The sequence below is a fragment of the Aedes aegypti genome, chromosome 1 (genome assembly GCF_002204515.2).
Source record: "Aedes aegypti strain LVP_AGWG chromosome 1, AaegL5.0 Primary Assembly, whole genome shotgun sequence".
Lineage (NCBI taxonomy): Eukaryota > Metazoa > Arthropoda > Insecta > Diptera > Culicidae > Aedes > Aedes aegypti.
Genome location: NC_035107.1, coordinates 251496492 through 251522292, shown reverse-complemented (window position 1 = coordinate 251522292; position 25801 = coordinate 251496492). Strand labels below are relative to the sequence as shown.

The 25801-nt window shown below is 38.1% G+C and overlaps 1 long non-coding RNA gene across 1 annotated transcript in view; it reads right to left on the bottom strand.

The window, feature by feature from the left end:
- Positions 1 to 10105: 10105 nt before the first annotated feature.
- Positions 10106 to 25801, bottom strand: part of LOC110674078 — a 90693-nt gene continuing 74997 nt past the window's right edge. Inside the window, exon 2 of the long non-coding RNA XR_002498627.1 lies at positions 10106 to 10481. This is a non-coding gene — a long non-coding RNA (uncharacterized LOC110674078). The remainder of the gene's footprint in view (positions 10482 to 25801) is intronic.

The window sequence follows — 25801 nt, the reverse complement described above, 5'->3', positions numbered from 1 at the left end:
ACAGTGCTTGCTGAAGTAGAATCGCTTGTGAACTCACGCCCACTGCCCTACCTACCCTTGGAGAGCGAAGAGCACAAGGCTTTGACGCCCAATCTTTTTCTGCTCTTGAGCTCTAGTGCGGTGGTTCATCCAGTTTTGAGGCCTACAGATGAAGCTGCTGCTCTTCGTTCCAGATATCCAGGTAACTTCTGGAGGCGTTGGTTCAAGGAGTACCTTCCAGTTATGTCACCTCAATCCAAATGGTTTGGAGAGTTGCGAAATGTTCCAATTGGAGATTTGATTATGATAACTAATGAGAGGGGCCATGCTGAAGGTGTCTGGGTTCGATTCCCGGTCGGTCCAGGATCTTTTCGTAATGGAAATTTTCTGGACTTCTCTGGGCATAGAGTATCATCGTACTTCCCACACAATATATGAAGGCAAAAATGGCAACTTTGGCCACGAAAGCTCTCAGTTAATAATTATTAGTATTCTTATAAACACTAAACTGAGAAGCAGGCTCTGTCCCAGTGAGGACGGATTCCCAAGAAGAAAAAGAAGAACTAACGAGAAGGAGAGAAACAGTTGGACGCAATGAAGAATACTCCGTACATATTTATCCAGGAAAATATCGAAGAGTTAGGAGAGTCCAAAAGCAGACTACGATGGGAGGTCATCAACGATCTGTTTCCAAGTTGGCTATACTGAACGTCGCTGGAGTTCCAGGTATAGCTGAACGTTCGGGCAGCAATACGGATGGGGGTATGTGCGCAACGCTACCTTTTGCGTTCAGTACTGCCCAATCAACATCTGCTCCAACGGTTGACTAGACGTTGCTGTCCTAAGTCTAACACAAAACAACACAACATTTCAATACGAGCACGTGGATTGTCACGTTACTATTGTTTAAAAATTATCAGAAAATTATCATTGTTTGAAGTTTGTTACCCCCCCAAAACACGTTAAAATAATTGACATAAATCACTGAAGAATAAAAAGTTACAAACTAGGGGGTGCGGACTCCAAGATTTAGGTTGTTCAAATTGAACAAAATTTTTTCCACGAGTGCTAACCGTTGTGTGTTTGTTTGTCTCGTAGGAAACCAAATCCAAAATACACACTTGAAATACCTCACACAAAGCTCCTTTCGTTCAATGCAGTAAATGAACCCAATGAATAGACTGAATTAGAAATTTCTGGCCGTATGTTGGTTAGAAACATATTTTGAGCAGTTGTATAAGACTTATGAAGAATTTGGACCAAGCACAACCATTCTTTAACAGTTGGCGGTCTTTGTGTTACATAAATTGCATTACAATTTTTAGCGTGTCGATATCACGTCCGTACATTTCTAGTAAGGGTATGCGATATGGATTTTTTCCATGTCGATACGAAACGAAACGATACGCGGAATATCTTGCGCTGATAATGACGAAACGGAACGAAATTTGAAAATGTTTCGTGTAACTCGATACGAAATCAAATATCTCACGGAATTTTTCGAAACGAAACGAAATTTTTCAATTTGTTTCGCGGAATACACGTTTAAGTTTTTTTTTCTTGTCAAAAGCTGGAAATTTGACAATAGGCAAAAAAAAACGTCTTTTTAAATCCTCTACCATATGGAAACCTTGCTGTTGCTCAACGCGCTAGTAGCACATATATTATAATTGAGGCAGAATAACTCTTATATAACCAGATCTAGTTATATAGGAGTTATTCTGCCTCAATTATAACATGTGTGCTACTCGGGCGGAATCTTTACATGTTTTGGTAAGACTCTTTTCTGTTTGTTTGAAATCTTCTCAATAACTTTATAAGGTTTCATTTCAACATATCTGACATTCACACAAGGCAATGAGTGGGTTAAATTTAAATGTTACAACTAAGAAGTGGGTCCAAAAGCAGTTACAAACATTTAAAACAATCTTAAAAATATTGAGAGGAGCCCAAAATTAATTTGATTTTCAGAAATGCCTTACAATTTTTCTATCATGTGGATGTGACGTTATTCTAATGTATACCATAAAACATGGAATAATGATATTCATTTTTTTTACTGTACTTTATGCTTTGTGGCTTGAATGAATGTGATTGGGGACACAAGTCGATAAATGATCATGAAAACACTGAACTAAGAAGCAGACTCTGTCCCAGTTGGAACATAACGCCAGAAGGAAGAAAAATAAGTAGAACAGAGGAATCACTGGAATATTTGCTTTAGTAATTGCTGGAGTATTGAATTAAATTAAATTTTAAAGAATCCATCAACACATACCTAAGAAATCAATCAAGATAAATTTAAAAGAACTGCAAAAGTAATAAACTTCAAGAGATATTGCGGCTGCAACTTAACCAGGATTGCCTGTTGGGGTTAATTTAGAAGTTCCTAATATATTTTCTGGAAAAGCCTTGCATAAACTGTGAATTAATTCTTAGAGGAATCAAATCTGGATGAATGCAAAACTTATAGAGTAAACCTTGTAGAAAATACTGAAGGTATTTCTATTATATTGTAGAGCAAATACTGGAAAAAAGATCCTATTTCAAAATCTGTGAAGGAATTTCTGGTCGATTTCTGGAAGAATCAAGGATTGTTGATATTATCTCATTTTCAGATTCTTTGTTTAAAGCTGACTACAAAATCACATTTTCACTAAATTTTGAGGCTCGAGAGTATTTTAAAAAAATATTTGAAAATTTCGAAAAAAAAATTTTGAACCTGGACTACATAGCATCTATAGATGAACTGCAAATAAGATTGACAAGTTCACCCATGTTCGTTCAGATAATCCGTCTTTCAATGAGCTGATTTTAATGTTTAGCTTATTTTTTTTTCTCGAGATTTTGATGTGCGAAAATCGAAAAAAAAATGTTGCGTTTTTCCACTGTGAAATATCCTAGATACCCCACCAAACTTAAATCTAAGTCCGGAACCAATTTTGATGGTACATGCAATGCATGAATCAAATTTTTAACTGATTTGTAATTTTTACTAAAACACATAATCAAAATCGATCGAGATGGCGAAACTAGAGAATTTTGAAACTTGATGTCGGTATTGAAAAGGTTAAGACCTTTGTCTTGCGACATTTGGCTTCCAATACTTGTAATGATATATTATCAATATTCGTATTTTTTTTTAATTGGGGATCGTGAGGAAATTATGTCACGTTATAAGATGAGAGAGGAGTTGGTGGTGTGGTACAGCGTGAATAAACCTAGATTCATTTTTCGATATAAAATAATGTATGCATCTTCCTTGTTTAAGGTGAATATAAATCGAAGGCATAGCTCAGAATTTCAAGAGCACAAATCTAACGAACCCGACAGCGGTTCAAGCTGAACACTTGATCGATTGGCCATCGAGTAACCAATCGATAGAGTTTTCAGCTTGAATGGACATCTGGTTCTTTAGATTTGTGCTCTTGAAGATTTGAGGTGTGGATGACCCAAATCAATGCGATTTCTTACGGCGACAGCGACAAACAACGCTGCGATTTCGCTGCTACATGTAGAGTTTTATGACCCAACAACGAAATCGCGGCAATTTTTCGTCGCCATCGCGGAAAAAAACGCGTTGATTTGAGAGCCTTTACTCATTGATGCGTGCTATTAGTTTTCTCTTCTATTCTTCCGCTGTTCTTATGCAGAGTTAAAAGTGACGTCATAGCGGGAAAGCAAGAGAGAGAACTAATGCGCGCATCAATAATCTGCACCACCTGAGCAAATCCGGAACATCAGGGACTCACGCTCCGCAGCTTTTTTTTTACATTTGTGTACCAACAATTTTTGCGATATATTAACGGATTTAATCAAAAGGACAACGATGTTCCCCAGAGGAAACCGTGGTTTTGCTCTCTTCATTCTTATGGAAGATAACATTGCGGTAGTCAGAGGCGAGTCCACGTTTTAAATCATGGGTAGGACAAACGTTAACTAATATTTTGAGCACAGTGAAGTAAAGAAAAAAAATTCTATGTTATCCTAAGCTGAAAATTGAAAGTTACAATATTAAAGGGACTAAAACGCAAAGGCTGCCAGTCGTTACCACCAGACTAAAAAAGTGTTTACAGGCCTGGTAGCTATTGAACATCCTAAAAATAGGAAATTAGAGTTCTTTTCCTGAAAAAAGAGACCTGAAGGGAATCGAAAAAAACAAAAAAAGACTGAACAGGAATCAAACAAAACAAAACGAAACCTAATAGGAGCCATGAGATAAGAGTTTGATTCTTCATACCATCAGAGCACATATTTGTCTAAGATATAAGACTCATTTTCTGAGAATTCCAGTGACATAACGACAAGTATTACTGCTTGTATTGTGTATGTGTTTTTTCATGAATTTATCTAGGAACTTCATCAGAAATTATTTCATGTTTGTTCAGATATTACTCCGGAAATTTTTAAAGGAGTACATTTTGTAATTATATATTCTCCACGAATATTGCTAAAGAATTTCTCCAAAATAAATCGTTATCGATACCTCATGAATTCAAACTGGATTTTCCCAAGGAGTAACACAGAAAGAAGTATCTCCTAAGATTATTTCAGGAAACTTTGGAATTCCTCCAAAAATGCTTTAATATTTTTTTTTTTCGGAAAGGGATGATCCATTAATTACGTAAGGGTTTATGGGGGGAAGAGGAGTCTGTGATTTCTTACGCGCCATACAATTTATTTTTTATTTTCATACAAAAAATCTTACCATGGGTGGAGAGGTGGGTTGAAAACACCCGAAAAATGTCAAAATCACTATGATAATTCCTGAAGTATTTTCTCGGGGAATCTAAGACGAAATTTACGATGAGGCTGTTGAACCCGTTATAGTCTAACCTGTATAATTATGCATCAGGATTCAATGCTAGCATAATAAGGAATAAATAAGAGTATCCTTCTTATTTAAACCCTATCCAACCAATTTATCAAACAAATTCGACAAAAATAGACCAAACTTGCCTTTACAAGCAGTGGAATTGTTCAAATTTCCTCATTTATGTCTAGATACCAAATTGACGAACAGCAAAAAATCTGGTTATTTGTGTAACAATGCTCTGATAGATAATGTCAAGAGTGATAGCACGTTTAGAACTCGCTAGCACCATCACTCTCGTACTAAGTATAAGACGATGCGACTGGTCTTAGTTTAATCCATTTCTTCTTTCAAATATTCTTCAAGAATCTTCTAATAATTCTCTATGAATGTTCTAGAGACCTCTCAAGAATTACTTCCAGGAATGTTCACGGCAATTTATCCCAGAACATATACAGGGTTGGGCGTAGATATTTTCAAGAAACCATCCATTGATTGATTCAGAAATGCCAGAGACGATTTCTCCATTTATTTTTCTAACGGTTAAAGACATTTCTTGTATCAATTCTTACAGTTAGTTTCCCAAGATTTTCACAAAAGATATTCTCAAACGTTCTTCACACGAGCCTGAACGTGTTGGGGGTCACGCACAAACCATGTCACGCTTTGCTGAGAATAATCTTATATATGTTTCAACTTGCGAATCTTGTTTTTTTTTTTGTTTTTGTTGAATCGTGGGTAGAACAATCCATTGACTGTCCTACCCAGATTTTTTTGTGCGTAGTACATGTCCTACCTGTCCTACGCACTTCCCGCGCCACTGGCGGTAGTTCATCAAACGCAGTCGTTCCTTTCATGGGCTACTCGCCGCGAGGAATTTAGGGCAAAGGCAGCTTTTTTTGGCCAATTTTTGACACCCCCCTCCCATGGTTCGTAGCAAAATCGTAGACTCCCCCTCCCCCCTAAAATGCTACAGTCGCCTCTCCACATCTCGATATCGAAGGGACCATTGAGATAGGGAGAGATCGAGACCTAGAACATTTTTTTTAATGAATACTAGATTGAAAATCACTCCGTTACTAGGAAAACCAAAAACAAACAGATGTCATTTCGTCTTCGCAAATTGTTTTGAATCCCTTAAATCTAGTCTAGTAACCTTTGATAATGGGCATATCAACATACGGAGAGAAAATCGGGAACGATAATCACATCGAGATAGAGAGATATCGAGATAAGGAGGATATCGAGATATGGAGAGTGAAAATGTATGCAGATTGAAGGGACCGGAAAAATCATCAACATAGGGAGAGATATCGAGATGTAGAACATCGAGATGTGGAGAGTCGACTGTACGTCATTTATGAACGGTCCCAAATGGGCGTTTTTGGAAACTTTACAACGTACAAATGCAGTTTATCATATCCTGCGGACCAGTCAATACTACAGCCATCCCATTGTTATGGATAGCACACAGATATGGATAAAAGTTGGATTAAACGGAGAATATCTCATCAAATAGAGTAGCAATTACGCATAATCCATTTTACCTACGCGAACCATAAATCTATACAGCTTAAACACATTTGTTCCATTCTTAGGATATAAAATGTCATACATATGCCTAGAAGCGTTGATTCATATTTGTGGGGCATTGAAACCCATACCACAGTTATGAATCTAAGATAAGACGATTCCTAAAGAAACGCCCAAAACGTATGCTTTCACTAGCACACCATTCGTTTACCTCGCAGATAATTTGCTGTTATAGTGTTCTGATCCATGATATGAGTCGATTTGATCCATAATACGGACCCATTTTTGACTGTAGCTAGGAGTAGAAGCGAACGCTTTGCCTTTTTTTGTTCGAAATTAAACTCCAATTTCGCAAAATTCCGTTTTATTCCGTTTGTTTTCAATTTTCCGTGGAAATATTTTAAGAATTTGGCGAAACGAAACGAAACAGCAAAATACAAATTTTGCCTGTGCGAGTTCCGTGGAAGTCCGCGGAATTTCGTTTCGAAGCGTATTTGACGGAATCATTCGGTATTTCGCACACCCTTAATTTCTAGGCTTAGGGAAAGACTACAAGTTATGGCCATAGTGGTTCCCTATTTGGCTATATGTGAAATATTGATAACTTTCACATTTTAAATCTCTTTGAATGTTTTAACATCAAGATATATCTTAAATCTAACTACTACAACACACAAAAGTTTTCAAAATTTGAAGACATTAGAGAAATCACGTATGGCGAAATAGGAAACCACTAAGTCCATAACTGGTACACCTACCCTACTCTGATCCTTTTTATGAAAATTTTAGTTTGACAGCAGCCTGGCTGCTTCTTACAAACGACAGAAAACAAACAAAAACTAAAAACTCTGTAAGCTAACTCCGTCAAAAATGAGTTCGTCTAGAGAGGTTTGCCGAAACTAACCGTCCGTCTCGTAACAACAATATTTTTAAATTTTTATTTGAAGAATATGGATAGAACACATATTTTCGGGACAAAATTTCATGAAACAGTTTTCTAAGAACAACTTTTGGTGGATATTCATTTTAATAAACACGTTTTGATGATGAAATAGGAATGTGGAAATCATTCATTTCATAATGATTATCATATTCACCTCTGTAGAAGTGACCACTTTCGAATGATTTCAAATTTAAAACAATTTTTTTTATATACAGTGACCCCACGCAGTTGAATCACCCACAATTTATGAATCAGCTGATTTCAAAAGACTAAATTATGATCAAACTTGTCACAAAACATCACAGAATTATTTTTACACATAGTTTCTTATCAGTAAAAATAATTCTGTGATGTTTTGTGACAAGTTTGATAATAATTTTGTTTTATGAAGTCAGCTGATTGGGGTGACTGTAATAAAATAGGTCATAACTAATAGTTTTTTTTGCGATTCTCCATCAAGAACAATAGGTTTTCGAAATTATAGGCCATATTTCTCTCTATCAACTCATTTTCTTGATGATGGTTAGCGAATAATTAATTGAAATGGTGTATTGGTGTATTATTATTGGTTTATTAAACTATAGCTTAAAGTATGAAATACAGTCGACTCTCCATAACTCTATATTCAAGAGACCATCGACTTATAGAATATACCGACACGAAAAATGACGAAATCAAAGCTAAAAATGTCTGTATTTCCAATACATATATGATCACTTCTGTAAGAAAGCAGAATTAGTTTGTTGATAGTATTTTACCAACTATTTATTGAGAACATTTTTCGAAATACTCTAAAATTCATGTTATATTTTACTGATATTATTTTTTTTTATTTTCATGTTTTTCAACTTTTATTTTAACTTGCAAGCATTTATTCAGCTTCAAACAAGAATTGGACCAATTTTCCTCAAATAAGAATGATTTTTAAATAGATATCGAGCTATGGAGGGAAATTTACCTCTTACGTGACATCGACTAGAGGATATATTGAGTTATAGAAATATCGACTTGTGGAGAACATGATGTATGGAAATTTAAAGGGACCGAAAATTCCATCGAGTTATAGAGTATATCGAGTTATGGAGTTGTGGAGAGTCGACTGTAACTCGAAAATGGCTGCCAGAAGGTCTAGAATAATTTCAAGATTCTTATTTTATCATCAGAAAGTAATAAAAATAAATAAAAAAAATCCATCATGAAGATTTGTTCCAAATTTTCGTTTCCCATCTAGATTTCATGATAAACATTTATAAAATATAAAAATGGTGTTTTTGCGAAATTCAGAATTTGTTTTTTTTTGCATTTTCCCTGAAAAAAAGTAATTTACATTTTTGTCTTATAAATTAAAAGGTTCAGTACAATTTGCATACAAAACATTTTTCTCTAAAATCAATAGCTTCGGAATGAGAATTTTTCAAAAATGTAAAAGGCATGTACAAACTCGAAGACCAATTTAAATCACATACACATCATTTTATAAATTGGTGTGAAGCTCAATTTGAATATAGAACAGTCATTTCTACAAACATATTCGAAATTTGTGAACGGCCTTTAGCCTTATTGTTATTGTAGTATGTATTTTTTCATGTAACTCAAATATTATTTTATAAGTCATTAATAGAACGTTTTTTTTTAATATCAATAGTTTCAATAGGTTGAGCCTCCAAGATTCGTAACAATTTCCATATTTGGACCACCCTATTTCGTATGGGTTCGCTAAAGATAGGCACTGGCGATAAGGACGCTTTGATTAATAACCACCTACCTGATGTCCGGAGCAGATCGATCCGTTCGGCACTCGTATTCTAAATGGACTATGTACAGGACACGATGTTCGCGGACCCCAACGCGACGGTCCGGGTAATGGCACTGAGTTAAAACTATTGGTATTGCTGCAGGGATTACAGAGGCCCGGCGGTGGCATTGGCCCGTGCAGCGACAACTGCGAAGGCCCGTGGACCAACGGTGGAAGACCGATCCCGGCTCCTCCGCCGACTCCTACTCCGCTTCCAACTCCTCCGAATCCTCCAGGCACCATCCCTGGTCCTCCTGGCGGTCCTAGTCCACCACCTATCATGCCGCCCAAGCCCCCCGGACCTGGCCCTGGCCCTGGACCCGGACCTGGTGGCCCCGGACCGGGACCGTGATGACACATTGGACCACCGCAGTTCGGAATCGGCCATTGGCCACCGGGACCACCACTGTTCAGTCCGGAACCGCAATATGGATCCACGGCGAAGTTTTCGGCGCTACCAGAGCATTGCAAGCGTAAGGTCGGTGGCGGCGATGATTGTCTCGAGTATATTTTGGGAGGCTGCTACACTGGTCGCGTGATTGTGTCTTTGTGTTTGTGTGGGTGTCGATTCACTTCAGGGCCCAACTGTCAAACGCGGCGAATCGATATCGACGACCGCAAAATGGTGCAAAACGCTCACTAGCTCTTATCACTTCTTCCTGTTCCGACCGGCAGCACCAATGACGACGGTTGATATTTGACGAACCATTATCACACTGTACAGTTCATTGAGCAATCCGTTTCCACACTTTTAACCAGGAAGGGATGCAGATTTTGTCCCACGTATATTGTTGCTGTTCACCCGCTGCTACCAATTTCAGATAATTTTTGATTTTCTTTTTTTCGCGCGCGCACCACTACTGTTCAGCTTCAATGTTACTACGGTTGTTAAATTCGCTCTGGGAACTTTTTGTTAGAAATTTCAACTTTAAACTTTTCTGTTTAGTTTTAACCGCAAACCTTTACTTTTGTTAAAGATTTAAATTTAAACGTTTTAACTACTTGCTCTGATTATGGTCAATGCTTTTATAACTCTTTTTGACTCTTTGACTACAGTTGTTTAAGGTACATACAAAAATTAGTTTAGAACTTTATAATCTTCTCTTTTCTTTTCTCTGTGTTAATAATATATAAACGTTTATATTTGATGCTACAACTCTGGTTGGTTTGATTTGCGGAGTGTCGATGCGAAGGAGGGCAAAACAATGGAAAACAACGATGAGAACCTCTTGTTTCCTTTTTTTCTTGTGTTTTGATACTGATCGGTGCTGCGTTGCTTTCGACAATTTTTTTTTGTTCGTTCACTTGCTTGTTAGGAAGACAGTTGATTACACACTTCCTCTGGTGAATGTTGCAGATTAGTTTTGTTTAGTGTCAGTTATTTCTTTCGGTTGTCACTGTTGGTTGCTTGCTGTAAACTGTCAAAAGTAAATTTCACGGATTAATATTGAATGCATGTACTCGACAGTACATGGTCGGCGATGGTGGTGAAAATCCCGAATATTTTTTCACTACTTGTATGCAATAGGCCTTAGTGAGTGTGATTTTTACTTAGCTGAAACATATTGTAACCTAAAAAATTGTATATTATTATTCCTGTAGTATAGCTGCCTTCTCATCATTCAAAATGTTGAATTTATTCCTTAAGGCTTAGTAGCCTGTCATTCGTTCTGGCAGCCATGTTGACATTGCAATTCGCAATTTCAAATTGAAAAAACTCTGTCCTTATAGTTCAAATTCATTCGGAAAAGTATCATTATATACGTTGACGTGCAGAGAGTATGCTGAAACTGTTTCAGATGCGTCAGTGCCAACTGATTTTCTTTAATTCAAAATTGCAACAATCATCAATGACGCGTACAAATTCCAATGACAGCCTACTTTGCCTTAAAATTATATCCAAAACTGTTTTTCGATAACACTGCGGAACAATTTTTTTTTCGAGCATCAAATAGCGGTATTTTAATATAGGATTGCTGAAGTTATTGCCGTTTTAAAAAGTTTCTCATCACGTATAGTTTTTTTTAGATATTCGCTGTTGAAAATGCAGAATACGACGAATTTGACAGCATTTGAAGTTTCCTAGCTTGTATGGCTAATTTGCCACGGAATTCGAACTTAATGTATTGAAAAAATAACCGTCAAGAACGTTCATAATGCTTCCATTATTCAGAAGTTATGTTCGATGATTTGGAAAAGTATTGTATTTTGCCATATAAGAGAAACTAAGACATTTGTATGGATTCTGCAAGCATGTTAAAATAGTCGATTAAATCGAAATTTGGTTGTGCAATTTAAACCCAATTATATCTTAAATGAAAGATGAAGTCCTAATTTGTATGCTTGGTGGATTAGATCACCAAGAGTTTGATAAATCATAGTTTGATTTTTTTTGTAAATATCAATACAACCTGCGTTTTATGAAACTTTGAGAACCTGTAGCACGTGCTGGAACATGTCTGAAAACAGTATTAAATTCAGCAACCCTAAATTCACTAGGGGCACATAATTTGATCCTCGAGACACGCAAAAAAGTTATTTTTTGTTACACTGTGTAACCGTATGTTCGTAGATAAATTAAACTTATCGGCTTATGTGCTGCCCTCCCCCAGTTCACTAAACGCAAGTCCAACAAATGAGTCTTCTTCCCTAATGAGCCGTTTCCCTGAAAAATAAAATAGGGAAACTTGTGTAATTAAATTATAGGAGGTTTTTGACCTTCATCAACTGATATTTGGTAGTAAGATCATGTGACTTACGCCCTTATTCTAACACACGCTTGATTTTGCTTCTTCCTTTTGATACGGGTTGGGGAATCGGCCGAGTATATCGTGAGTTTCTGGAGAAGAATGTACGAAGAATGGATCATTGAATGTCACTCATTTGGCACTCACCGCATCAAAACAGCGGCTCCACCTTATACACGATTTAACATTGTGACATCATTGATGTTCTGAAAACACACAAGACTACGGTGGCACTATCTACGCATTTCATATTCATGATCAAACGTCAACATCCCACCGCAAAATTGCTAGTGTTTGGAGGTGATGTTAACCTCCAAATTGCGAAATTATCACCTCCAAGTCAGAGAATTTGTTTATTATAGAGAAGCACGAATTCTGAAACCAAAGGTTCCAATTGAACCGTCAAACGTGGTTCCAATCGAGCAAATTCAATGAGACTCAAAAAGAAGTTACACAAAAGAGAGGATGGATGTGTATTAGTGAAAGCGATACGTAAGTGACGTCATTGATAAGCTTGGTTTCTTACGGCGACTGACAGGATGACACGCACACTAAAATATTGTTTGAATGACCTCAATTATCGATAGTCATTGCAAATGTTGTTTATAAACAAAGTCAAAATCGTCTCCGCGTTTCTCTACATAATCATATTCTCTGCTCCAAGTCAGATCTAATACCCTCTGTTATATATAACATATATATACATGTATATATACATTATGGTGGCGCGTCGATCGTCGCAAGTTTCTCGTTAAACAGTCAATCGGCCGTTCCGGTTTTTTAATAAATCCCTTGAAGTAAACGATAGTTCTTGAAGCCAGACATTATCTGCGTGGCGCTAGTGCTGACTAACCAAGTTTAGGCTTTGACCCCATCAAACCCCGCGCGGAATCGACAAATGTCGCATGTGACAAAAAATATTATTATGGATCCGACAGAAAAAGGGACAAACATGTATTCTAAATTAATTTTTTCCTAATTCTCCAAGCGTCGCGACTAATATTCGAATAGTGCGCTGTGTTCATAAATATCGTAAAAATGCAGCGCCACACCTCAAAACTGAGTTCAAAAGTTCGCGAGTGGCGCGACCCGGTTTGGTGGCGGCGCGACAATACTATTGATACTCGCTTATCACTGTGCCAAATAAAATGTGGCTAAATTATCTTGCGACTACAGAAAACTTAATAAAATTATACGCACTTAACACCAGAAAGATTACTGAAATACTAATGTCGCATTCGATAACGAGTGTGTTTCGTGCTTAAATCGATATTTTTGGGCGAGCTGTCAAATCAGCATCTTCAGCACCAAAATTTTGGCTTCACTCTAGATGTTCGAAGATGACAACTAGAGTGAAGCCATATTTTCTGGGAAACTATCCATGACTGTGTAATGATTCCCCAAAAAATATAAGCCACCGATCGATAGATCCTGCTTGATCGCCAAACAGTATTAGGGCGGTTGAAACCTCCTTCATTTTGGCTGTCTTGGTAGTTTTATTCTAAAAACACGCCAAGCCGTTCCCATAGGGGACGTTAGCCACAAGGAAGGACGATTCAAGTAATACTGTTTCATATGGTATATCCTCTTCAACATAAGTCATAAATGCTTTAAACTTACTGTGAATTCTCCAGCCACTGGTACTTAAATGACTCCAGAAACACTAAAGAGAAATTACTCATCAAGTGTTTCATGAAAAACTTTTATGGATTATCAAATTAGTGTTAACAGCACTATTTCAGGCATATTGACATTATTTAGATAAAACAGGAAAACTTCTAGATATAAACACAGACAAACAGACGAAACACCTAGAACAAATCGCGATAAAACTCATAGTCGAGACAACATGTACGCTCAATTCTAAAATCGGTATGTTTGGCCGATGAGCCAACAGATGGCGGTAGTGTGTAAACGTCGTACGCGAACAAAAATTATGCGAGCGCTGCGGGTGGTGGATTGACCACCTACAATATATTTGAATCATTCCGTTAAAAAGGTGGTCGATGGATAATGATGAGAGTGAGACGTCTGTTTGTCTATGATATAAATGTCCAGGAATCCTGATCACCCATTGCAAAACATATGTACCGGTCCACGATCGCAAGTGTTTCGCAAGTTGTTACAAGCTTTATAAACATCGACAGCGAGCGAGAGCCCAAAGAGAGAGCGATGATGGATTTATCTCGCTCATTTGCCATTGAAGGTTGGCGTTTAAATATCTTGATGTGTTGCTGATCATAATTCGTGATCAGGTATCGACTAGTGAGAGATACTCTCAATTTTTTTTCAGCATTCAATCTCTGATCCTGATTAAACTTAAGGAGGCAGCAATCTTTATCGGATTTAAGGAAAAGTATTTCAGATTGAATTCCAAAATTAAGCGAATATGACCGAATTCCCAGCATTGCCAGTTAATAGCCACAGCCAACCAGGATTTCGAGAGGGAATAATTCTTTACGCAGGTTTAAGAATTAAAGGTTTCGTGGTAAATTAAAAAAACATAATAGTGAAACAAGAATGTAACGTAAACGTGTTTAATAACACTCCTATTTATTCATGTTGTGTAAAGGTTTGAGTTTTGTTCGGGTAGACACGGATTAAGTATGAAGTGATTAAGAGCGAACAGTCATACACACGAATTTGTCCGAAGGTTCGGCTTCGGTAGTTGACGACGAATCAGTGTGTACGGTAAAGGTATGGATGCCACCATCGAGTGCGCGTTCGAGAATCGGGAAATACGAAGAGTAACACGAGACGTTGATCGAAAACGAGCCTGGTTCGAAGCCGCTCAGATAGCACTGGTAGATCATTCTGTTGGCAAATGTTAGGACGGTCACACGTGTTTTGCCAAGTGTGGTGTTTAACATTTACAGGATTCTGTTTCGGCGGAAGGTATGATCCGGAGAATTGGTAAACTGGTTTCGACACTATGTAACAATGTAATATTTCCTCCTCTCTCGCTCGCTTTTGATTATAACAGTGTAATGCTAAAGCTTTTGGAAAGAAAGAGGTTCGACTGATGTGAACTTTAGAGCTACTGGATTCGGCACTGCAGTCTTGGGAGAAATCAAAACGATATTTTCAGATTTTTCCCGACGTTTCGACTCAGAATCGAGTCTTTTTCTAGAGATAATTTTACTTAATCGTAAGTAGAATTATCACCAGAAGAAGACTCGATTCCGAGTCGAAACATCGGGAAAATCTAAAAACATCGTTTTGTTTCCTCCCAAGACTTCAGTGCCGAATCCAGTAGCTTTTATAAAGTTTTTCACCATAGATTTAAAGACAATTTTCTTGGTTAGCGTTTCATATAAAAAACGCAAGACTTGATTGGCTCAGTTATTGGTTGTTAGATAGATAGATGTTAGATAGATCCTTTTGAAAAGTTACGCGAGAATGCTAAATTGATATCGAGAGGAAGCAAAACTGATCAGGTATTAAGATGAAGAAATTCTGTGCGGATTTTACAAGGAAGCAATCCTCACCTGAATTTAGGAAGCAATCGTTACTAGATCATATGAGAAAGCAATCCTGACTAGAGTGAAGGATTACTCTTTCCTCTTTCAATTGGATTCCAAAAAAGAGCAATTCCAACAACTTAACGAATTCCATTATTGAAGCCAGGAGCATTGCAATTTCAAAATGTGAAAGAAAATTCGAGTCCGAGATTATAGACGATGATCTTAAACTCTTGATCCATCTTGAAAACGTGAGGTGAAGGCAATTTCAACGCACTCGCGATCCTGCTATGAAAATTATATGGCAGGATTTGCAGAAAGAAATCAAGAAGCGTTTTTCACAATAAGGAAACAAAAAAATTGAAAATAAGATTTCTCAATTGGACCCTGGCTCTAAACCCTCTTGGAAATTATCTAAAATTTTGAAAAAACCTCAGAAGCCAATACCGGCATTGAAGGACTAAAACCAATTTTTACTAACTAATTGCGAAAAAGCTCAAAAACATCCTATGTAGTTTGAAAGCGCGCACATTTTTAATTTAGGACTTACTAGTCCAATTGAAAATCAAGTTACTCAGGACTTCGAAAATATTCTCAATCAAGAGAACATTTTCGAAAATTCCTGGGAGACTGATTTGGAAGAAGTGAGAACTATTATTAAAAAAATTCAAAAATATGAAAGCTCCTGGCGATGATAGAATTTTCTACATTCTCATCAAGAAACTTCCAGAAAGTAGCTTATCATTTTTAGTTGATATATTTAACAAATGTTTTCAATTAGCATATTTTCCTGACAAATGGAAAAATGCTAAGGTTGTTCCAATTTTAAAACAAGACAAAAATCCTGCAGAAGCTTCTAGCTATCGTCCAATCAGTTTGCTTTCCTCCATCAGTAAACTTTTTGAAAAGGTTATTTTGAACAGAATGATGGCCCACATCAACGAAAATTCAATTTTTGCCAATGAACGGTCGGATTCCACCATGGACATTTGATCCGTTCCAACAAATCTGAAGGCTATTCTACTGGTCTTGCTCTTCTTGACATAGACAAAGCATCGTACACTTCAGGTTAATTATAAGAACTCCAGGTCTGAAAGACTACTTTAAGAGCTGGTGTTCCTCAAGGCAGCATTTTGGGACCAATATTATACAATATTTTCACATCTGACTTACCTGAGTTACCTCAGGGATGTCAAAAATCCTTATTTGCTGATGACACAGGCCTCTCCGCCAAAGGACGAAGTCTGCGTGTCATCTGTAGTCGATTGTAAAAAAAAATGGATATTTTTCTTCATACTTGCAAAAATAGATGATTTCTCCTAATGCTTCCAAAAATCAACTAATTATATTCCCACATAAACCAAAAGCTCTTTATTTGAAACCCTCAAGTAGATAAGTTGTCACGATGAGAGGGGTTCCAATAAATTGGTCAGATGAAGTTAAGTATGCTAGATAAGAAGTTAACTTTCAAAAATCACATTGAGGGCATTCAAGCCAAATGAAATATGTATGTAAAATGTCTCTATCCCCTTTTTAATAGAAAATCAAAACTCTGCATCTCCACAACCACCATGGGAAGGATGTTTATGTGTAAGAGATGAAATGATTTAGGTGTGAGTAGTGACGAGACTTGTAAAACTTATTTGAAAATTACATAAAAGTAACGCTGCTACGAAAAAGATGTGTTATCATGAGCATGAAACGAGCTCACCAGTTTGTAATCCATCCTCGATAGAACACGAATATCACTCACTCGCACAACGCAAAACGAAAAAAAATAAACAACTTCTGCATGGCGTCTCAAATAACGAACATTATATCATATAGGAAGTCTTACAGGAATTGCCCCATAATCTATTCCGTCTAAAATATTCTCAGGAATCTATAAAGACTTCTTCTAGCCAGAAATTGTTTGAGAATTCTTACAATGAATCTATAGTACAATTTTCTCTTCACATGCATTGGTTTTTCATACCCCAATCAACGACAGATAGTATTCTTGAAATCCCCATTTTTTTTACTGAAAAGTAGTACTTTTGCCGTGATTTAAAACCACTTATTTCATCGCCGTACTTTGGGTCACTTCGAATGAGATTGACTGGCAATATATCTTCTTTTTTAGTGCATGGACGAAACAGTTGCAGAAATAGCAGCAGTATCGGACCACGCCATAAAAGTGGCACTTTATTGATTTGCACTCTCATACATTTCACATGAAGGGGGGATGCAGCAGCATCAGTAATGACGGCACTTGACAACAGAGTCCGTGTCCGAGTTGGGGACTCGTTTTGTTCCATTCCTACTGGAAAAGGTGTCACACACAGTTGCTTCAAATTGTGGAGACAAAAGTTGTTGTTAGCACAGACAAAGTTGTTAGCACAGACAAACAAACGTAGCCCTTCGAACAAATCGTGATTAAAATCACAGTCACAAGAACATGTTCGCCCCCCCCTGTTTATCTGTGTTGTTAGCTTTGATTCGAAAGTTCGAGAATTTCAGTGGTGGTGACGATACTACAACAATACTTGACACAAAGGACTTACTGTGGTCAAATGTCCAAATGTCTAAACCGCGACTGAATCAACTGTTGTCTTACTTCTTGCTAAACTTTTGTATCTTTTCCATGATCAAGATTTAAGCTAAGATGATAGTCTTTTCTATCGTTCATCGTTTATCTATGGGCACTCAAACCGCCTATTCAGGGCGGTAAATGCGCAGCTGTCCATGTTGAAGGTCGTTGGTTCAAATCCCGGTCGGAGAAATGGGAATTTTCTCGATTTTCCAGGCCGTAGAGTGTCTTTGTATCTACCACATGATATATGTATGTAAACGTGGTCATGGAAGAAGAATAATAGTGTACTTGGCAGTAAATAAGATATGTAGACCAGTAGGCCAATGGCCCTTCCTTAGCCGAGTGGTTAGAGTCCACGGCTACAAAGCATAGCCATGCTGAAGGTGTCTGAATTCGATTCCCGGTCGGTCCAGAATCTTTTCGTAATTGAAATTTCCTTAACTTCCATAGGCATAGAGTATCATCGTACCTGCCACACGATATACGAATGCGAAAATGGCAAGTTTGGCAAAGAAAGCTCTCAGTTAATAACTGTGGAAGTGCTCATAAGAACACTGAGCTGAGAAGCTGGCTCTGTCCCAGTGAGAATGTAATGCCAAGATGAAGAAGAAGAAGAAGGACAGTACAACTTTTATTCCACCTACATTTTTCCATTGAATAGTCTCAGTGTCCTACTGTCAACTCCTACTGGCACATTGAATATGTGAAGAGGGCGATCCATTTTTCATCCAATTCGCCCGAACTGAACGTCTGTCTATGGGTCGGGTGTCCCGCGTGCGTGGGAGCCCAGGAGGAAAAAAAAAGCGATGCCCAACAATGCGGAACAGCAAACTCCAGAGGCGAGTCGCATCGAAGACAAAAGCGAGTCCATGAGATGGCTAAATCAAAGCGACGAACGGGAAGAAAATAATTAAAAGCGACCTCGAGCTTTGTCCGGTGACGGCGGGACTCATCCATGCAAAGGGATGGACTTATCAGAGGTCTTACAGTGATATGGTCGACGCAGTAGCGGACTATGGGTCGGAAATGGGAATTTCGTGGCAAAATTCTTAGAACTTTGATAATTACTAAAAATCAATCTAAAAGTAAAATGAATAGCCCAGTCTGAAGTCCTTAATATTTCATATTAAAATACAGAACCAATTTTTTTAATTCACTCATAACGCGTGGTACAGATGAATTAATTATGAGTAAAATTATGAAAACAAAAATCCACGTGCCAAAATGTGATTCGAACCAACGACCCTTGTATGCTAGACGAGTGCTCTACCAACTAAGCTACCGAGCCACTTGGTGACCCCAGAGCACTTGGAGTTTTGACCAACCAAAGTTGATTTTTAACCCATAGTGCAGCGGCAGTGAATGAGATTCAGTAGAGTGACACAAAGTAGCGCACAAACAAAAGGCAGCTGGACGGTAATCTTTGGTGGATTTCCCGGCTCTCTAATTAGGACAAATGAACGGAAAGAGATGGGCACTGGCGTAGGCGTTGTGCTGGGCGTGGTCGGGGGTGATAATTCAATTGTTGATACTTTGAAATCGGAAAAGTTTGGCGATTTAATTATTGTTTTCCATGCGCGATGGCTTTGGGACAGTTTTAGAGCCTCCAGCGTGCGAAATACTGCTGCTCCATCACTCAACGCTGAGACGACAAATTGCCGCTAAATGAATTCAGATTTCTCCTAATTGGAATTTTATCTTAGTTTAAGATTTTCCTTTCGATTACGAAAGCAAAAAATTCCGCTCTCTTCCACGGACCGAAATCGATTAGGTCATTAAATCCAACTTTTTCAACTTCTTTCCCAGTACCTCAACAAAGTGGGAAGGAAAAAAAACTGTCTCATTTCGCCAAACAACGCTGCATTAACATTTTTGCGCGCTTCCGTCAAAATCCACTTTTTATTGGAGGATCCCCCTGATAAAGCGGATCAAATGAAGCAAAAATGAAGCGGCGGCAACCAGAAGCCAATCGCAGACGACGTCAATCTGTTGAAAGGTCCGTAAGCGAGGAAAAGGGTAAGCCCAAAGGAAGACGGTGCGACCAATGAACAAGCGAATTGAACTTTTCTCTGAATGACGTTTCACCGAATACATAAAACGATGTTTTAGTTATCATCACAATTCATTCCCAAGATTTTAATAAATTTTGATTGATTATTGGACATAATGCTATGAAATTATTACTTTCCGTTGCTTATATCCGTCGTACTTATTTTTTATTTCAGCCACAATAAGTTTTGATTCGTCTCACAAGTTGAGTCACAGCTAACGTGATATAGTAGGGTGCAGAACCACTTGGGCACTTCCAGGATTCACTTTGGCATGGAGGGTTTTTCTCGGCCGAATTGTCAGAAGCTTTGCATTTTGATGCGCTTCAGTACGACGCATATATGAGCACAGTAGCTTTCAAAAAACCCCACTGCCGAAGTGAATCAAAAGTGCCAAGAATAGGATTCGGCTCAGTGGTCAAAATAAAACAATTGAACGCTGTAATTTAACTGATGTTATCTGTCGAAAAAACAGTAGTTACTACATTTTCGGTGTACAAGTGGATGAACTAAAACAGATTTCATAAAATTACACTTGGAAATTAATCTTTTTTGTAGGTAAGTTCGAATATTTGCCGTAGTGGAATATTTTATGTTTGATACGACGAATATTAGCGCCTGCGACGAAGTAGATCGAAAGAATGACATTAGAGTTCCGATTTGTAGATCTCGTACGACAATTATGGGTGCCGAAATCTTTTCGGCGAAATGGGCTATTCGGGGAATCGACATTCGGGAAAAAGCATCGCAACCACTGAGGCTTTCCTCCGATGGGCATCATAAAATTTATGGCAGAATGATGGAAAAAGTTTTCCCTTTAGTTCGCCATCACGCCCACCTCCGGTCCGCTTAATCTTCCCGGTAGGCTTCGTAGATTGGCTGTCCGCTCGTTCGCTTTCGCTACCTCCATCACCTTCCTTAGGGCAACTTTCCTCCAAGCCTCAATATCTCACGCGTTGATGATGCTTCCCGGTACCCTAGTCGCTGGTTGACTATTTGATTTCTCATTGACGAGGGTGGCAGCGCAAACTTTGTGTCTTGCAGTTTAACGGCCTTCGACGTTGTCGTCCTCCCTTTTTGGCGGCGAACCGTCATTGTTGGGACAATAAAATCCCAAAGAGCGAAAAGTTGACTTGAAAATAGAGTGAAGATTTTCTGGGAGCGATAGACAACACATTGAGTTGGTTCGACTTCTTGGTGTTGCTTCTGGAATTACATCCCAGCTGGAAAATGGCACTTTCGTTACTTATGAACCTAAAGCCTAACTTTTGACAAATACATATATTTCGAAAAACGTTAGTAGTTTTCTTCAGGAAATATCTAAGAACGTGAGAAATTTGAATAAACACGTGGGGCTCTTGAAGTTGATGGACGACATTTCTCAGATATCATAGAGGTCAGGACCTTTTGCGGCCCTAATACGGAATCAGATCACTTTCTTACTGTTGCTTAAGCCCGGGCGCGTTTATACAGCGCCACGAGTTCCAGAAACAACTGAACAATGCGCTTCAATACATAACGCCTGTCGACGAATTGAATAACTAGTGTCAAGAGCAGCTGGATGTCATTGACACTGGTCCACGATACAGGCGAAACGGCTGGTTCGATGAAGACTGCCAGAGAGTGACAAAAGTGAATAATTCCGTCAGGGGTCGAATGCTACTGGCCGGTATCCGGCAGAACAGAGAGCGGCACATGGCAGTGGGACCCGAAAAATAGCGAATCTACCGCTGAGAGAAGAGGCACTGTGAAAGAGAGTGTGATAGTTGAAGCTCAAAATGGTGTGAACCGAAACAATATGCGGAGATTTTATGCAACGGTCAACAAAGCGAGAGGCATTACCGTACCAGTACTCACCATGAACCTACAATGATCGAGAAGAAAATCTGCTGTCCGATAAAACGGTGGTGAATGCCAGGTGGAAGGAGCACCTGTCAGCAATTGTTGAATGGTGAATGTACTGTAACCTCAATTTACGAACGTAATTACGTAATTTGAATTGGTCGTAAATTGAAACAGCTCGTAAAATGAGGATTTGCCTTTTGGAGTCTGTTTGTGAGAAATTCATCGCAAATATTTCACTTCCCACGAATAAAAAGTTATGATTATCATATTATTGATTTTTGTGGGTCTTAGTTAGCCAAATGTTTGCAAGTCTTTCAATAATTCCTTACAGTTTGGGACTCCATTTGAGCAAATGGAAATCTACTCAATATTTCTAAGCATAAGAACTTATCTTAACTCTTATCACTAAGAAATTATTTTTTTCGGCACAATTAATTGTTTCATCAATGTCTCCGTCTGAATAACTTCATTAGTACAACAGATGTTCTTGTTCATCCAAAAACTTCCTGAAATATATACCTGGAATGTACTGGCGTGTTTAGCGATGTTTTTTTATATGGCACAGACCCTTATCTATTCATAGCAATAAAGTGAGTATTTTTATAATTTGTACCGATGTCCTAAATCCCTTAAGTATCTCATCGAATGTAGGCCTAAGGATCTACAAGCGTTATCAGTGGTCTATCGATAGTTTTTAAATATGACACAGTCTCTTAACAATTCTTTTAAGTCATCGGAATATTGTACAGGTATGTAAGGATTTTTTTGGCCCTCCAAGGACTGCATTGGATATAGGCCTTGGGATCTATGATCGTACTAATTGATTTAAAGTTAATATTCAAATACTCCAAAGGTCCCTAACCATGCATGTGAGTAAACGGTATATTGTATTAATATGTGAGGTTGTTCTTGGTCCTCCAAGATCTCTATCGAATGTAGGACTTAGGATCTACTAGCATTACTAATTATCAATAGATAGTTCTTTAATATTGCGAAGGCTATTACTATTCATATAAGTAAACGAAGTATTGTATTGAGCTATGTCCATATTCTTTGACTTCCAAGGACTGCACCGAATATAGGCCTTAGGATCTAGAAGTGTAAGCAGTTGTAGATTGATGATATTTAGTTATGGCATAAAATCTAAAATCTTTATCTAAGTAAATGAATCAATGTACTGATTCTTCTTCTTTCTTGCGTTACGTCCCCACTGGGACAGAGCCTGCTTCTCAGCTTAGTGTTCTTATGAGCACTTCCACAGTTGTTAACTGAGAGCTTACTATGCCAATGACTATTTTTTGCATGCGTATATCGTGTGGCAGGTACGATGATACTTTATGCCCTGGGAAGTCGAGAAAATTTCCAACCCGAAAAAAGATCCTCGACGGGTGGGATTCGAACCCACGACCCTCAGCTTGGTCTTGCTGAATGGCTGCGCGTTTACCGCTACGGCTATCTGGGCCCCTAATGTACTGATCTACACTAATATTCTTGGTTCTCTGAGGACTCCATGTAATACAGGCCTTAACACCGACAAGCGTAACCAGTGATCTAGTAATAGTTTTTACATATGGTGTATAATCTTGGTAAATCATATAAGTAAACAGAGTATTGTACTAATTCATATGCATGTTCTTGGTCCTCCAAGGATTCCACGGAATATTGGCCTAAGAATCTGGCAATGAAGGACGGGACAACGGAGGAAATTCCTTCGTCAGTACTGCGGACAATGGGAACCAACCAGCCCCCACTTTGAGGGAGGTTAAGGATGCCATTCACCAGCTCAAGAACAATAAAGCTGCTGGTAAGGATGGTATCGAAGCTAAACTCATGAAGATGGGCCCAGAGAGGCTGGCTATTTGTCTGCACCGGCTGATAGGCACAATCTGGGAAACAGAACGGCTACCGGAGGAGCGTAAGGAAGGGGTGATATGCCCCATCTACAAAAAAGGCGACAAGTTAGATTGTGAAAACTTCCGAGCGATCCCAGATTATCCCAGATCATCTTCCGTCGTCTGTCACCTATAGTAAGCGAGTTCATGGGAAGTTATCAAGCCGGCTTCTTTACTGTACGGCAAATCTATCAAAAATATCGTGAATACCAGGGCCCATCGCACCACCTTTTCATCGACTTTAAGGCGGCATACGATAGTATCGACCGCATAGAGCTATGAAAAATCGTGGACGAGAATAGCTTTCCCGGGAAGCTCACGAGGCTGATAAGAGTGACGATGAAAAGTGTGAAAAATTTTGTGAAGGTTTCAGGCGAACACTCCAGTTTGTTTTGGATCCCGCCGGGAACTACGACAAGGTGATGGGCTTTCGTTCCTGTTGTCCAATATTGCGTAAGAAGGTGTTATGCGGAGAGCCGAGCTTAACAGCCGGGGTACATTTTTACGAGATCCAGTCAATGTGTTTGCTTCGCGGATGATATGGAAATTATGGCACACCCACCTGAAACGCGAGGCAGCAAAAGTTGGACTGGTGGTGAATACGACCAAGTCAAAGTACATGCTAGCTGGTAGGGCCGAGCGCGACAGAGCTCGCCTAGGTAGCAGGAATATTCTTCCACCGTTGTAACGGTTAACGATTACATATTTTACAGATTTGAAATAAAAGCATGAAACGAGCTCACCAATTGATTCTTCCTCCTTGACTAAGCAGCCACTATGTAATTTCAGTTTCACTTAACGCATACAGCATCATCGAGAAAGAAAGCACTCTGGAGACGCGAGAAAAATAACACTTAATCTTTTGCTTTTCATGCAAAAAGTCGTCTCAAAAAAATTAAAGAATCGTCGTTAAATTACAAACAAACCGCATAACAATTTCAATTTGTTTTTACCACGTTGAATCTGTTGAATCTCCAATATTTAAATTTGTAGCTATGATCAATGCTGAACTTGAAACGTTTTGTGTAAGGCATGAGAAACCAAGCTCTACTAGTAACACGATTTTGAATAAAAAAAAACAAACAATATAATATTGCATAATCCCTACTTTTCATAAGCATCTTTCAAATATGGCTAACTATTCAGCAATTCTTCGAAGCAAGTGAAGTTTGAACGTTAAGATATAAGTGTTCAAGTTCACCTAGTTATTCACATTATTCTGCTATAAAAATTATTTCACAATTTTTCATAATGTAAAATTGGCTTCACAATGTTTTATTGCCTTTGAGCCTATGAAAAATAACTTTTTTGTGGAAAATTTCTGCTATTTTCCTTTCATTTTATGGACTCATAACTTCAACGTTTAGTCATAGAAAACAACTGGTGAGCTCTGAATTGGTGGAGTTTTTTTTCTGATAATAACGGTCTGGAGAGCACCTTGATTGTTTTATTCAGAAACCTCAAGAACAGGGTTTCAAGTATTTTGCCAATAGCTTGTGCTTTTGAACTAAAAGATTTTCAGTTTGTATTCAAACCTCTATCTGTTGCTTTTTTATAATTATGCACTTATTTTCCTATAATTGCCCTTTTCTCTCTACTAACGGCTTCCAACTAAATTTCAGGAATATTACAAGCTATTATTATCAGTAGAACTGAACAAACCGTTTTTTTTTCGGAAGTTAATGCTTTGCAATTTTGACGGAGACGAACCAGCCACTGGCTGAAAGTCTCCTTAATAAAGATAAAATGAAAAAAATAAAAACTTTGCAATTTACAAATTCATGAGAATGATTTTGTCTTATCTACTACAATTCGTATACGAGTATTTTACAAAAATTTCAGAGAGTGCAGACTCGCAAAATTATGTCAAGTTCAAATAATTTGTATAGTTAATGAAAATGAAGTTGTTTGTACGGAATCTTGTTAACAAAATGCATATTCAAATAAACACGAAAAGCTGATTTCGGTGTTCTAATTCCTAATCGAACTTTTGCATAGGTTTTTGAATCTTTAGTTTCTATAGAAATGCCTAAGGTATGTTCGATTCAAGACGAAATTCGTTCGTTATTCTGATTGATTTAGAGAAGAAATATTCTGGCAAACTATTGAAGGAATACCTAGTGATATGCTAAATAAATTTTCCGAGAAATCGCAAACCTTATTACTTACGGTT